This window comes from Apium graveolens, chromosome 10, assembly GCF_009905375.1.
Source record: "Apium graveolens cultivar Ventura chromosome 10, ASM990537v1, whole genome shotgun sequence".
NCBI lineage: Eukaryota > Viridiplantae > Streptophyta > Magnoliopsida > Apiales > Apiaceae > Apium > Apium graveolens.
In genome coordinates this window covers 237,581,672-237,598,897 of record NC_133656.1, presented here as the reverse complement: position 1 = coordinate 237,598,897, position 17,226 = coordinate 237,581,672, and the positions used below count along the sequence as shown (strand labels likewise).

General features: G+C 30.1%; 1 long non-coding RNA gene across 1 annotated transcript; it reads right to left on the bottom strand.

Moving 5' to 3' along the window:
• Positions 1–11,048: 11,048 nt before the first annotated feature.
• On the bottom strand, positions 11,049–16,329 carry LOC141689771 (uncharacterized). The gene is made up of 3 exons (XR_012562502.1): positions 16,193–16,329; positions 11,428–11,570; positions 11,049–11,282 (listed from the first exon to the last, which is right to left on the bottom strand). It is a non-coding gene; the product is annotated as an uncharacterized LOC141689771 (long non-coding RNA).
• Positions 16,330–17,226: the final 897 nt, after the last annotated feature.

Here is a 17,226-nt window from a genome sequence, read left to right as displayed (position 1 = left end):
AGATGGGCTACCCAGTATGGGCTCAAGGAAGAGGCTCCATAATGGACCTAGGAGGAGGCAGATGGGCTACCCAGTATGGGCTTAAGGAAGAGGCTCCATAATGGACCTATGAGGAGGCAGATGGGCTACCCAGTATGAGCTCAAGGAAAAGGCAGGTGGTCCTTCCAGTATGGCCCCTATGTGTGAAGGGGGAGATTGTTAGGAGTTGTCCCACATCATTTGTGTGAAGGGCAGTTTGCTAGAATACAAGCAGCTAGATAAATTCCATTAGTATGAGGGCTTTTGGGAGGTGCCCAAAAACAAATATGTGCGGGCTCGGGCCATAGCGGACAATATCATACTAATGCGGAGTTAGGCTTGCTTAGCAAAGCCCAACAGTAGTAATATGCAAAGGAGCTATAAGGCAAGATTTCAATTTATCATGGACCAAGTGATAATCAATCTCAATGTGTTTTGTCCGCTCGTAAAACACGGGGTTTGAAGCTATGTGGAGAGCTGGACTAATGTCACAGTGAAGAGGAACATGTAATGGAGTAGGAGAACAGAGAGACTGAAGTAAGGAAACCAACCACATAATTTCACAGGTGGTATCAGCCATGGAACGATATTCTGCTTCAGCAGAAGAACGAGACACTGTTGTTTGTTTCTTACATTTCCATGAAATAAGAGAACCACCAAGCATAACACAATATCCAGTCAAGGAACGTCGAGATTCAGCACAACCACCCCAATCCGAGTCACTGAATGTTGTGAGAAGAATCACTAGGAAAGAACAGACCCTGACCAATTGTTCCTTTGAAATACTTGACCATCTTATAAGCAACATTAAGATGATCCATACGAGGAGTAGAAATGAATTGAGACAAAACATGAACGCCATAGGAAAGATCTAGACGAGTTATAGTCAAATATAGTAAACGTCCTACCAGACATCTGTAAACTGTAACATCAGCATCTGCTAATAGCTCTGATTGATTATCAACCAGTTTGTGATTTTGTTCTATTGGAACAAGTGAATGCTTTACAGCCAACATGCATGTATCATTAAGAATGTCCAGAGCATACGTTCGTTGATTGAGAAAGAGACCCAAAGAAGAGCGAGCTAGTTCAAGCCCAATAAAATATTTCATGGGATCGAAATCTTTGATTTTAAACTGAGAGTGCAAGAAGTTTTTAACCTGAGTAATCAAATTTGAGGAGTTATTAGTGATTAAAATGTCATCAACGTAAACAATGACAACTACAACGTCAGCATTCTGTTTAAGAGTGAAGAGGCTGTGATCACAGGTCACTTGGGTGAAGCCAAACTTAACCAAAGAAGCAACTAGTTTATCATTCCACACACGAGGAGCTTGCTTCAAGCGGTAGATTGATTTCTTAAGCCTGCAAACAAATTCCTGACCAGAAGGGAATTGAACATTTGATGAAGAAAGGAATTGAAATCCATGTGGAAGCTTCATGTAGATTTCTTCAGCTAAAACCCCGTGCAAAAATGTGTTATTAACATCCATTTGATAAATAAACCAGTTAAATTTTGCTGTTAAGGCTAGAACAACCCGAACAGTTGTCATCTTGGCAACTGGTGCATATGTCTCAAAATAATCAACACCAATTGTCGGAGTAAACCCTTTGGCAACAAGACGTGCCTTGTATTTGTCTATATTACCATCAGGAGTATACTTAATATTGAAAAGCCATTTACAGTCAACTATGTTTTTACCAGCAGGTTTAGGAACGATGTCCCGTGTTTGATTTGATTCTAAGGCATTAATCTCAGCACAAATAGCCTCAGACCGGGGTTTATGAACAACTGCTTGTTTGTAAGTATAAGGAGTGGCGACCTTAGTAATATTGGCTAAGAACTTAACATGTGAAGAACTAAAAACATGGTAAGACAAGTGATTCGACAACGGGTTTACACACATATGACTGGTGGAAGTTCCAGTGATATTAGGTAAACCAGTAAAGTCCTTGAATTTGGACGGGATATGCTTAGTACGAGTTGGTCGAACCTGTTTGAAGTGAGACAGGTCAACAGAAGGGTTATTGTCTGAACTAGCACTGATGGACTCAACCTCAGAAGATGGTATCTCAGCTATAAAAGATTGATCAACAGACGCTGTTATTGAAGGAGGATCAGTAGGAGCTTCATTGAGCAAACCAGTAGCAGGAAACAAACAAGCTGTATCAGTGGTATGAGAAAGGGTATCAAAAGGAAAGACATTCACAATGAATATAACATCTCGAGAAAGGTATCACTTCCTAGTGTGCAAATCCATTACCCTGTAGCCCTTTTTGCCAAAAGGGTACCCTAGAAAAATGCACCTGATACCCCTTGGAATTAACTTATCTGGAGGACTAAACACATCAGCAATATAACACAAGCAGTCAAACACTCTTAACTGACTGTAGTCTGGAACCTTCTTATATAGAATTTTATAAGAAGACTTAAACTGAAGCTGTTGAACTGAAAGAGATTGATAAGGTGTACAACAGTTAAAAGACAGTCACCCCACAATGATTTAGGGATATTTGCCTAGAGCACCAATGCTCTGGCCATACTAAGAATATGCTGGTGTTTCCTCTCTACCCAACATTTTGTTGGGGTGTGTGAGAGCAAGATGTCTGATGAACAATGCCAACAGAATTGAAAAACTCTTGAAGAGTATGATTTGTAAATTTTGTACCATTATTCGACCCAACAGTCTTGATATTGGCACCAAATTGTCTATGAATTAGATGAATAAAATTCTGAACTAGACCATGTACTGTGTTTTATCAGGTATCAAGTAAACCCAAGTACATTTAGAAAATTCTTCCACAATGGTGAGAAATTGATTACATTTTCCATGTGTAAGTTTTCTGTAGGGACCCCACATATCACAATGGATTAGCTCAAACAAATCATAACTCGTACTAGAAAACTGAGAAAAAGGTAGTCTTTGTTGCTTAGCTCTAAGACACACATCACAAGTGCTAAATATAGAGGTGGACACTTCATTTGTAATAACAGATAACTTGTTTAGGATAGTTGCAGGTGGATGTCCCAGTCTGTCATGCCATATTTGAGCTTCAAGAGAAGGTTGAGTAGACACCCTAATACACTGAGGAGCATTTGAAACACAGTAGAAGCACCATAGGTATTTAAACCAGCATTCAATTTACCAATCTCGACCATCTGCTTCTAGGAATGGTCCTGTAATATACAATGATTTTTGGAGAAAATAACAGAAGCTGAAGAATCTGCTGTCAACTTAGATATAGAGATAAGATTGCAGTGAGAAGAGGGAACACACAACACCTCATTCAAGACAATATTTGTAGTTAATCTCACAGTACCAATGTGAGCTATGGGGGATGCTGAACCAGTTGGTAAATGCATAAGTGAATTCAGACTTGTTGCATTATGCATTAGATGTAAATCAGAAACAATATGATCCGTAGCTCCAGAATCCAAAATCCAAGTGATATGAGAATTGTTATGCACAGTGTATGCATTGTGAGAAGATGAGACACAATGAACATTATCTGAAAGTTGTGATCCAGCAGACCAGTTGCTCATGGTCTTCATGTTATTTGGTATCATTCGAGTTAGTTGTTCACATTGAGCCGCAGAGAACACCTCTGGAAGAGTGTCCTCGGCAGGAGATCGATCAGGCACATTAGTTGACACTTGTGCAACCTTCTTGACTGCACCAGAAACACCTGTTCTCATTTTTTATTTTCCATGAAGTTGATGCCAATCTGGATAGCTATGAAGAAAAAAATACTCCTCTTGACTGTGCCCAGAGTTGTGAGAATACTCACATACCTCAGCTGCATCATTCTTCTTAGTATAAGGAGCCTGCTTTGGCTTATTTGCAGAAAATTTGACATTCATAGACACATTTTCTGACACTGTGGACTAGAGTAGCACGTTGATTTTCCTCTTACAGTAACAAAGAGTATGCCTGACTCAGAGTTGGCAAAGACTTCATCATGAGCATTTGTCCCATAATTCCAGTATAGACTTCATTAAGTCCCATTAAGAACTGACTTATGCTGTTAATCTATTCATACGCAGCAAGTTTAGCACTGACTCCACATGTACAGGTATTCTGTGCACACACACACACACACTTTAGAATAGGAGCCAAAGCATTCAATTCATCAGTCAGTGTTAACATTCTAGTGAAATAGGCAGTGATTGACATAGATCCTTGATGAAGAGCTGTAAGCTCTTTTTTGAGTTGAAATATTCGTGGAACATTTACTTGAGAGAATCGAACAATTAAATCCTCCCAGATTTCTCTAGCAGTGCTAAAGTAAACAACACTATCCCTAATTTCACGGGACATAGAATTGAGAAGTCAGGACAATACCATATCATTGCATCTATGCCAAAAAGGATGAAGATATGAGATAGTAAGTGGTTGAGAGAGTGTACCATCAATCAATACCGACTTTGTTCTTAGCGGATAGTGCTAATTTGATAGATCTGCTCCACTGTTGATAGTTTTGAGCCGTCAGGGTTTGAGTAACAAGTGCAATGCATGGATTATCAGAACTTTGCAGAAAATAAGGATGAAATGCATCAATCGTTGTTGCTTCACTTGCAGATGATGTGTTTGTAGTTTGATTTGCCATAGATCTACTAGACGGAGAAGTATGTCTGTCTAGGCATTAAACATTGAAATCACCACCAAAGAGACGCGTACAAACACGCAGTAGATCTGAGCAATTGAAGTATTTCACAAGAACCAGTGATGAAGACGATGAGAACAGTGATGAACAATTAAGGACGAGAAACATTTAGATTAAGTAAAAAATAGTACAAATCAATCCGTTAGACAGCGATGAAGATCGACATCGCTCTGATACCATGTCACATTACAGAATTTAACAGAGAGATGCAAAGACAAAGATGTTAATGATCATTCACTCACTTATAATACTCAAGAACAAGAGAAACTTTACACTGAGATCTAAACCATAGAGATCAGAGAACAGAGATCTCTCATAGTGAGAGATACAGAGAGAGATGAAATGCAAGTAAGATGAATTAGTTAGTTATTTTAAATGAGCACACTCAGTATAAAAGATCTAACAGAAAAGTTAACTAGACTCATTCCAATATGCCAGACTGTCATTCCTGTTGACTAGACAAGCTACTATACCTTAGTTTATCTTCGTTTTTAGTTGCAACCTTCTCAAGAGTCATAGCACTAATTTAAATCCCTTTGACAGGTCTAACAGGCCTAGTAGACTCAACAGATCTCATTACTTTTGATTGTTCGAATGCAGAGGGAATCTGCAAATATAAACTATACCAAGCATCAACATTACAATACTTAACTTCAGGCATTGGAACCTCTCTATAAGTTTCAATTCCAAGATCAAAAGCAAGAACTGATAGTGACAATGATAAGCAGCTTCCTAAATCCAGAGTCTTAATTGTAATCCAGTACACATCTCCACTTACGAATATTCCATATACTCCAATGAACTGGAAGTGACTAGGAATATTTTGAAGCCATCTCCATGCATTAGTTTTTGAGCAGTACACTATGACCTCGGATTCCGCCAACGTATGACCTTCAGGACGAAAAATGCTTAGAACCTTGTAGTCATCATTGACAGCATTATACCCAAAGCCGCACAAGCAAAAAATTACATTCTTATATCAAAATAATTTACGATTTAGAAACTAAATCAAGCAAATGATAAAATTCAATACTACCAACTCAAACAGATGAAAATCTATCTAAATACACCATATTTTATTATTATATATGCAATACTTTTCTTCCACATAGCTTATGATGTGCTAAAATCTACTAGGGTGTAATCAAAGGATTTTAGCACATCATACGCCGTTGCATATGTAATAATGAAATCGGGTGTATTTAGAAAAGGGCTTATCATTAAGGATTTGCTGAATAAAATTCCTTATCATAGTCCTTCCCGGTGGTATAATCGATCCGAGCCGAGTTGAATACTGCCAGGCTCGGCTCGAACTCGATTAAAATAGTTTGGACTTGAACTCGAGCTCGACCGAGCTTTTAATTTTAAGTTCGAAGCTCGACTTGTAAAAAGTTCGGTAGGCTCGAGTTCGGCTTGAAAGATCGAATTAATTCACTAAATATTAACAAAAAAACGGAATATGATCGGTTCGACTCGATAAAAAATAACAAATAAATAAATAATATTAAATATTTATACAAAAAATATTTATAATAAAAAAAATAAAAAATAATAAAGCCTCGATAAGGCTCGTGAACCTTACGAGCCGAGTAATTTGAAACTCGAGCTCGGCTTGATTATCTTCGAGGCAAATTAAATTTTTTTTCGAGCTAAACTCGAATAGCTCACGAATAATTTGGCTCATTTACACTCTTAGTCCTTCCCAGTTTACAACGCATCATCTTGTCTTTGAAAATTAAAGAACAGAAAATGTACTATATATCTATACTATATTATAATATACGAAATATTAAAAATTTGGTAGTTGGTCAGTTAATACTTGCTGAAATTACTTAATTACCCTTATTTGATTATTTAATTCTAATTACTAGATCGATCAATTCCAATTCTAATTGATATTAAAGTCAACTTCCTCAATTGTTTTACCAATTTCAATTCTATTTTATATCGAACTCTATATCATTATAATTTATATTAAATTCAACTTCTTCTACCAATTTAAATTTTAATTCATATAGAGTTTTATATTATTTTATTTTATTACTTCGGGCTAAAATAAATTTAAGCAGACTAAATATAATTTTTAAGATTTAGTTGATATATAATGTGACTCGGGTTAAGATAAAATAACAATACTGTCAATCCCCCTAAAAAATAATATTAATAAACTTGGATAAACAAAATAATATACAATTCGATCAACAAAAATAAAATCTTATATACTAATTATTCAATCTAAAACAAAATTATCTTATTGATCCATATTTTAAAAAATAATTAAAAATAAACTAAAAATAATTAGTTTGATTTAGTCGGTGTACTGGGCATTGGGCTAAAATTAAATAGTGTAAACCACTGATCTAAGATAAATCAAATTAATATTACACTAAGTATAATTCATATCCTATTGATATGAACTAAAAAATCAAATCTTAACTGAAACACAAATATTATTTTTTTAAAATACACATAAAATTATCAATAAAACTATATCGTTCAATCAGTAATATTGTCTTTTTCAAATATCTTTTATAGAGTTATAGTTAATCGATTAAGTAATCAACATGCTAAAATAATATTTTTTTAAGGTTCCAACATAATAAAGACATTATATTTTTACCCTCAATAAAATAATAATTTCTTTTAGTAATATTTTCCCTACCAACACTATTATTTTAAATAAGTTTAAATGTGCTAATACAATTATCATGAAATCATATTATTTAAATTATTAAATAAACAAAATTAAGAATTAAATTCAATATATTTTTTAAAAAAAAATATAAAAAAATATAAAATATATATATATATAATCCATGCATCGCACGGATTTTAAACCAGTATAACTAACTAAAAATCATCAAAATCGGCAAATAGTTAGTTTAGATTTATGAGCTCTCCCAAATTAGACTTTCCAACTAGAACAACTAAATTTTTTCGATCACATCACATCACAATTATCCGAGAAGTTATGCTTCACATGACAGTCCACACTCCACACCGACTATCCAAAAGAGATCGTGACTCGTAGTCTCACCCCCATGGCAATTAATCTCTTTTTCTATTAAATTTTATACATTATTTTTGACATATTTTAATAAATATTGTTTTATATAATTTCTTTTTTAAATATTTTTCTGAATAAAAATTTTATATTTAAACTTTTATTTATAAAAAATAATTAAAAAAATATTACTCCCTCCGTCCTTTTCATTTATTTACAGTTTCCTTTTTGGGATGTTTCATTCATTTTCTTTACATTTCAAAATTTATCAAAAATAGTCAATGGGTGCCCGCATTTCCCCACTTTTCCTCTCTTTTCACAATGTTTTTATCTAACTATCTCATTTTTATACATTAAAAATCAATGAATCCCACCACTCTACCCATTATCTTTCTCTTTTTAACTATTTTATACATATTTGTTAATTTCCGTGTACAATTTTTTTAATAACAAATTAAAGTGATGGAGGGAATATAAAAATAAATTTTATAAAAATCTTAAAATACGTGTAAATGATAAACGTATATTAACTGCCGGGAGGGAGTAACTTACATCACACTGGAGCATTAGTATAGGAACAAATTCATTCCAATGAAATAATACCAAAAAAGGATAAGACTGCATTCCCACATGAGCCTTTTAAATCAGTGTATCTTCTCGGTTCCCAGAATGTTGTTGTATTATAATAATCGGAATACGGTATAATTTAGTATGTCTTTTTTTTTGTTGATATGGCTTTTTTAGTTAATTTGGTTATCCTCATTTATGATCGTCAGATTTTTTAAATTAAGTGATAATGACCGTTACATTCAAATACTAAAAAAGTATACACTACTCAAACTCCCAGGTTCGAACCCCGCCAATAACAAATATTTATATTATTATTTATACACTACTAAAACTCTCAGGTTCGAACTCAACAACATCAAATATTTATATTATTATTTATACACTACCCAAGATTCATGTTCGAATCCTGTCAATAATAAATATTTATATTATTATTTTATTAATATACTAATAATGTAATGATCAAAAAAGAAATTTATTATAAATTTAAATAATATAAAAATATATTGAAGATTCATGCATCGCACGAGTTGCAAAGCTAGTTATTATACTATAATAACCAGAATGAGATATAATTTGATATATATTTTTTTGTTGGTTTGATTATCCCTATTTATGACCATCAGATCCTTTTAATTAAGCGATTAGAACCGTTAGATTCAAATCCTAAAAGAATATACACTATTCTTTTAATTAAGCGATTAGAACCGTTAGATTCAAATCCTAAAAGAATATACACTATTCAAACTCACGGTTAGAAATTAAAATTAAAACTTAAAAAAATGGGTTAAATATAAATAGGGTTGTCAATGGATCAGATATCCGATCTGATCCGAGGGCCAATGGAACGAATATGAATCACTTAAAATACAATCCGGTCCGAAAAAAATCCGATCTGATATACATAGGATATGAATTTCATAAGTTCCGATCCGTAAATAATCCGATATATATATATATATATATATATATATATATATATATATATATATATATATATATAATGTTAAATGTTTTTTTATGCATGTAGTAATAGGTGTTTAATATGTGTACCACACATATATGCTTTACTAATATCCAGTCTATTAGTATTAAGATTATAAGTTACGGAGAAGTTAATAATCCGAGTCATTAGCCTAATTTGATTCTAATTGCGTTATCACTGGATTCTCTTAAATGCTTAAGGAGTGGGGATTGTCTCCGTCAAAAAATAAAGCAGATCAAGTTGGTTAATCTACTTACCCTACAGTTCCTATTGAATTTGTGGAGTTCTTACTGTATTATGAACATAGCAGGGTGGAAGAATTATTCCATGGCTATCTTTTTTAAGTCCCTGTTTGAATATGCTTGAAAAAATTATCGTAAATTTGTTGAGTTTTTAATGGTTTCGAATAATCGAACAGAACTGAAAATTTCTATTATGTACTATTAATTCTGCCTTTTTTCTAAATATAACGGAGCAGAACTCCAATCCGAAAATCTGAAAATTCTACTGTGGATCATGCTTTAAACAATCCGGCTATAATCCGATTAAAAGAAATGGAACAGAATATGAATTAAGAAAGATCCGATCCAAATCCGACCAATTGACAGCCCTAAATACAAAACATGCAAAATTTCATTTTTATCATACAATTATTTTAAAACATGCAATGCATTATATAGCGAATACTTTCACATTAATATTGTGATCCGTAAATTTGAATGAATACATATATTGTGTGATCAAGTGTTCTATATTCGGTCAAGGGTTTAAGGTTTACATACGGATAAAGTATTATTATTAAGAAATATATATATTTTAAGTGAGATATCGAAGAAAATTTAATTATTATATTTAATTAATGCATGATGAAATTGAATTAACACATATTTGAATTCGATATCTTAAACCAAAATTGAAATTGGTAAAGGTTATTCTGCCTCCCGAAAAAATTAATGTGACTTATTTTTCAATTTCATGTACATATCTCAAAAAGTCTAAGCAACGATTACCGTTCAATAATTGTGTAACTAAATTAAAAAAAAATTAAAAAGATCAAGTATTAATATTGTAAAAGTTTTCTTGAATTATACTTAACTACTTATTTCATCGATTTATCATAAATTTTTGATTTTTTAATATCATCTATCTACTGTACTCTATATTGACTAGAGTGTTGTTGGAGATGTTACGAGAACTCATACTCTAGTCTATATTGACTAGAGTATCATACCCTATATATATAGACTCCACTCTACGGTAAATAATGGATACTTTCACTTTAATATTGTGATCGGAAAATTTAAATGAATTCACACATGGATTTTTATTACGTGATGAAATATTTCATATTCTAAGGTCCGAGGTTTCTGTATTAAAGGATTCTATGTATATTAATTTTCAAACTTTTATAATATTTATGTCTTACTGAGATATTGAAGAAAATTTAATTATTTTTATTTAATATTTCACATTTTATCTGGTAGGAAATCAAAACATATTGAATGGGGTTTGAAAAAAAAACTAGTAAGAAACAATGATCAAATTACTAGTACCATTAAATTCATAAATCAAACATATTTATTTCCTTTTATAATTTTTGGTATATGAACACTAATTTATGTAAATTTTGAATTTTTTTAATTTTTAATTTTTAAATTAAAACCCCAAATTTATAACAAAATAATAGTAAAGTACTAGTAAAAATCTCAAATTAAATAAATTTATAAATTTATATAGTTTTTGTTATATCACTAATATATATGTAAATATTAATATCCCGTTTGATCATAAAAAAGGGAGATGGCAAAAAATACAATTTTTCAGATGATAAGACAGAACTTTTACACCTCAGAAGCCTCACGGCAAAAAAAATTCAATGTGTTTTGTGCAGAGTGATTAGGTTTAGAATAGAAACACCTAGTTCTTCCAATAAACGAACTGTCCAGGTGACTTCAGATGCAGCTGATGCCATTACTCGATATTTGTTGGACTCAGAATAAGATCTGGAACCCGTATCTTATTTCTTGGATTTCCATGTGACTGGAGAACCACAAAAAAAACATAATCAGTGATGGATCGTCGAGACTCTGCACAAGAAGCCTAGTCATAATTTGAGAAAGCCTGTAATGTTATCTCATTGTACACTTGCAGTAGAATACCTTTCCTCACAGAATAATTAATATACCTGATGGAGTGAGGGTAAGAATAAGAGCCTGTAAATGTGATCATCTGGGAGCTTGCATAGCTGACTTCAACCTAAACAACATAGCTTAGATCGGATCTTGTATTTGTAAGATAATTGATCTTGCCAACAAGTGATCTATACACCTGAAAAATCAACAAGTGATTATTTGTAAGATAGTTCAAAATTTCCAAGTCTTTAATACTGAAAATATCATGAAGATGATTCTTATTAAGAGCTTGAATTGATACTGTATCAGAACCTGTGACTATGGCGTCATCAACATACATTACAAATATAGTAAGATGAGTATTAGATATCTTTAAGAAGAACATTTGGCCCGTTTGGGCCGGATTTGATCAAATAAGCTGTTTGAGAATTTAGATTTGGATTTAATTTAAAATCAAAAACATTCAAATATTAGTATAAACATGAGAATTTGATATGACAACTCAAATTCTGTTATTTGAAATCCCTCATTTGAAATAAAATGCAAGTTTTCAAACGCCCTCTATAATGATTCTTAATTTTTTTATAATTTTGAGTCAGTAACTCCTCTACAAGTTTTGCTCCTCTACAAACCCTCGGGAATTTTCATGTACACTTCCTTATTGAGGTCACCATGGAGAAAAGGCATTATTAACATATAGCTGATAGATTGACCAGTTCTTACTGGCTGCTAAAACAACAATGCACCTGACTGTATTCATTTTAATGATAGGTTAAAAAGTTTTTTTAAAATTAATGTCGTATTCTAGTTAAATCTCTTAGCCACCGTTCTAGTTTTACATCTTTCGAGAGAGTCATCAGCTTTCAGTGTGACTTTATAAACCCATTTGCAACCAATGGGCTTCTTGCCAACAAGTAAATCAACTATTTTTCAGATTTTATTATTATGTAAAGCTTGCTATTCTTTTTGCATAGCATCTATCGAGAGGGATTCTGACAGGCCTCTTTATAAGAAGAAGACCAAAAAATATGAGTAAATTGCATATTGCATCCCTTTGATTTGGGTAATTGGCATTTCGGTACCACTTATTTGAACAATTGCACTTTTCACCCCATACTACTTTAGGCGCTGCACTTTGCACTCCTTACGTTAGTTTTTGCCGTTACCGTTAAATGTGTCAAGGGTAAAGAAGTAATTTGATATGGTCTAATTGCACTTTAATCATTAAAATTCAACAGATTTTTCATTTATACCCCTGCATAATTTTTTTTTACAATTCTGGTCTTCAACTATAAAAATTGAATATTTTAATCAATTTATTAAAAATTTTAGTATTCTGATTTTATAATTTTCTAAAAATTATTTTCAAATTTTTATAATATTCGAATTTAAAAATATATTTGAATTTTAAAAAAAATATATTTGATTTTTAAAAAAAATTTAATATTAGAATTTTTATAATATTCAAATTTTAAAAATAATTCGAATTTTTTTTATTTATGGTACAAATATTATTTTTTAAAAATTTCGAATATTATAAAAATTTGAATAATTTTAAAAAAAAAATCGAATACAATTTTTTTTAAATTCAATTATATAGGGAATATTAAAAAAAATGAATATAGTTTTTTTTTAAAATTATAAAACTTCGAAAATTAAAAAAAAATTATTAAATGGATTAAAATGTTCAAAATTTTATAATATTCAAATCTAATTTTTTTAAAAATATTATAAAATTTTGAATATTAAAAAATTTAATAAATTGATTAAAATGTTCCATTTTTATAATTGAAGGTCAGAATTGTAAAAAAAATTGTTTAGGGGTATAAATGAAAAATCTGTTAAACTTCAATGATCAAAGTGCAATTAGACATAGTTAAATTACTTCTTTACCTCTAAGACATTTGACGGTAACGGCAAAAACTAACGGAAGAATGCAAAGTGCAGCGCCTAAAGTAATATAGGGTGCAAAGTGCAATTCTTTAAATAAGTAATATCAAAATGCCAATGGTCCAAACCAAAAGAATGTAATATGTAATTTACTCAAAAAATATTAGAAACTTGAGTCAAGAAAGCCTTATGACGTGAAAAATAAAGTTGAGAAGAAACAAGATTACACTAATGATTAGATTGACCAGTAAAGCAGTGATAATCTGACAAATAAAATGGGGTTGATCTAGATCTAGTAGAAGTCCTGAGAGGAACACTAATATCAACTATTCACTCCTATTTTCATTTTTGGATATCCAAAAAAATGAACCATCTATTTATAGCATTATTTAAAATTATCACAACCACACATTCAAACCTGAATTTCTTAAAATACGCGATACTCAAACAAGCTAATTCAAAATGGGACGGAGGGAGTATATCACTACCATCAGAATTAGCACCGTGAGTAGGCAGTGGCGGACGCAGAAATAAATTGTAGGGGGGTCCGAAAAAAATGATTTTTTTTTAATTTTTTTTTACATATTTTTTGCTAAAATATATTGGTTAATATAATAAAAATAAGCATTTTGTTAAAATAGAATTACATAAATAAAACAAAAAAGAAAAATAAATTGTAGGGGGGTCCGAAAAAAATGAATTTTTTTTAATTATTTTTACATATTTTTTGCTAAAATATATTGGTTAATATAATAAAAATAAGCATTTTGTTAAAATAGAATTACATAAATAAAACAAAAAAGAAAAATAAATTGTAGGGGGGTCCGAAAAAAATGAATTTTTTTTAAATTTTTTTTACATATTTTTTGCTAAAATATATTGGTTAATATAATAAAAATAAGCATTTTGTTAAAATAGAATTACATAAATAAAACAAAAAAAGAAAAATAAATTGTAGGGGGGTCCGAAAAAAATGATTTTTTTTTAATTTTTTTTTACATATTTTTTGCTAAAATATATTGGTTAATATAATAAAAATAAGCATTTTGTTAAAATAGAATTACATAAATAAAACAAAAAAGAAAAATAAATTGTAGGGGGGTCCGAAAAAAATGAATTTTTTTTAATTTTTTTTACATATTTTTTGCTAAAATATATTGGTTAATATAATAAAAATAAGCATTTTGTTAAAATAGAATTACATAAATAAAACAAAAAAGAAAAATAAATTGTAGGGGGGTCCGAAAAAAATGAATTTTTTTTAAATTTTTTTTACATATTTTTTGCTAAAATATATTGGTTAATATAATAAAAATAAGCATTTTGTTAAAATAGAATTACATAAATAAAACAAAAAAGAAAAATAAATTGTAGGGGGGTCCGAAAAAAATGATTTTTTTTTAATTTTTTTTTACATATTTTTTGCTAAAATATATTGGTTAATATAATAAAAATAAGCATTTTGTTAAAATAGAATTACATAAATAAAACAAAAAAGAAAAATAAATTGTAGGGGGTCCGAAAAAAATGATTTTTTTTTAATTTTTTTTACATATTTTTTGCTAAAATATATTGGTTAATATAATAAAAATAAGCATTTTGTTAAAATAGAATTACATAAATAAAACAAAAAAGAAAAATAAATTGTAGGGGGGTCCGAAAAAAATAATTTTTTTTTAATTTTTTTTTATATATTTTTTGCTAAAATATATTGGTTAATATAATAAAAATAAGCATTTTGTTAAAATAGAATTACATAAATAAAACAAAAAAGAAAAATAAATTGTAGGGGGTCCGAAAAAAATGAATTTTTTTTTAATTTTTTTTACATATTTTTTGCTAAAATATATTGGTTAATATAATAAAAATAAGCATTTTGTTAAAATAGAATTACATAAATAAAACAAAAAAGAAAAATAAATTGTAGGGGGGTCCGAAAAAAATGATTTTTTTTTAATTTTTTTTTATATATTTTTTGCTAAAATATATTGGTTAATATAATAAAAATAAGCATTTTGTTAAAATAGAATTACATAAATAAAATAAAAAAGAAAAAATTTAGTTGCCTTAAACAAAAAACAATAATTTAGTTGAATTTTGAAGTCTAATTACACGTCACAGCAGCAAGGAGTTGAACCCTGGTGTTATGTATAAAAACAACATGTGGTTACCAACTAGGCTGTATTCACAATAGATTTTGAAGTATACTACTCAGTATTTATTGAAATTTCGGGGGGGGCAGGGACCCCTCTGAACACCCTAGATCCGCCGCTGTGAGTAGGGGAAGAATCAGAATTATGGAAAGTATGATCAAATTCAGGCCGGTCAATATTAACAACAGGCTGAATATTAAGAATAGGAATAACATTATCATCATGCGGAGTTGTGAATTTAGGCAAGAAAATAGCAGAAGAATAAAAAGAAATATCACGTGGTTGTATTAAATGACAGAGAAAGTGAAACTCATGAAATTTGACATATGTGGGTACAAGTGTCCGTTTGCGAAATCTTAAAATAAGTAACTTATGACTTAAAGTGAATAAGTGAGTAATAAGTCATAAGTTAATAAATACTTATAAGTTATATAAGTGTTTGGATAATTTAAAAATAAGTCAGAATTGTTTTTATTTAAATGAATTAAAATAAATATTTTTTATATATAATTATCTTAATTCTTATATTTTAAGTTATATTAACATTTTAAAAAATATATTCTAAAATTAAAATTGATAAAAAATGAAAAATAAGTTGCGAAAAAGTACGTCGTTACCAACATTCAACTTATCAGCTTATAAGTTGTAAATTCAACTTATAAGCTGTGTCGACAAACACTCGTCGATAAGTTGTTACGGACTTATAAGACAATAAGCCCACTTAACGGAATTGCGAACGGACCCTAAATATAATCTGAGACTGAATGTTAAGTACCTTGTAGCCTTTTTGAGCGTCAGAATATCCAAAAAAACACACAAGGAGTTCCTGAAATTTGGATCTGTTAATCTTCAAGATTGAAATAAAACATAAGAAGCCAATTGGTTTGAGAATTTTAATCAAGATTAAAAAATGCAATGCAACTCAATATCGTACTCTATATAATAAATACTTTCACACTAATATTATGATATGTAAATTGTAATGAGATCACATATTGGAAATGAGTTCACATATTGGTTTTACCGTGTGATCAAATATTTTATATTAAGCCTAGGGCCTAAGATTTACATTATTTACCGGGAAAATATGATATATATATTAATTTTTATTTTAATTGAGATATCGAAGAAAATTTAATTATTATGTTTAGTATATGCAAGATGAACATCATTTCAATATTGAAACTAAAATTAGCAAATCATCTTTCACCTTTTGAAATAAAATCATATAATCCATTTTCGATATCATATACACGTCCCAATAAAAGTCTAATTGAATCATTTTTCAATTTTATATCCAAATACCGTCCTATCCTATGTTACTAAGGATTGGTGTAGCTAAATTGTAAACTTTTAAAAATTAATAGTATCAATGTAAGAATATTCTTGGATTATAACTTATTTCAAATATTTACTTTAATTTTTGATTTGTAGCGTTATTTAGCTATTTAGTCAATTTTCATACATCATAACTACGAACATGATGAAAACAAACTTATAGTAAAGCCGCATAAACTCAAGGAGTGTTCATTTCTAAAGACAAAATAGACAAACTCTGTACTAAAAACATGTCTCCTGGAAAAACATTATACGATGGTGATAAATTAATTTTATTTCGAAACCAATACGAAATCGAGATTGAGTACAGGATCCTCTAAATCTGATTTAGCATTTCTCATTCTCCGAGGCGTCAACGATATTGGAATTAAACCCGGTTCTAAGGTATTATATGTTGGAGCTGCTTCTGCAACAACCGTTTCTCATGTTTCCGATATTGTTGGGCCTAATGGACTTGTTTATGCTGTTAAA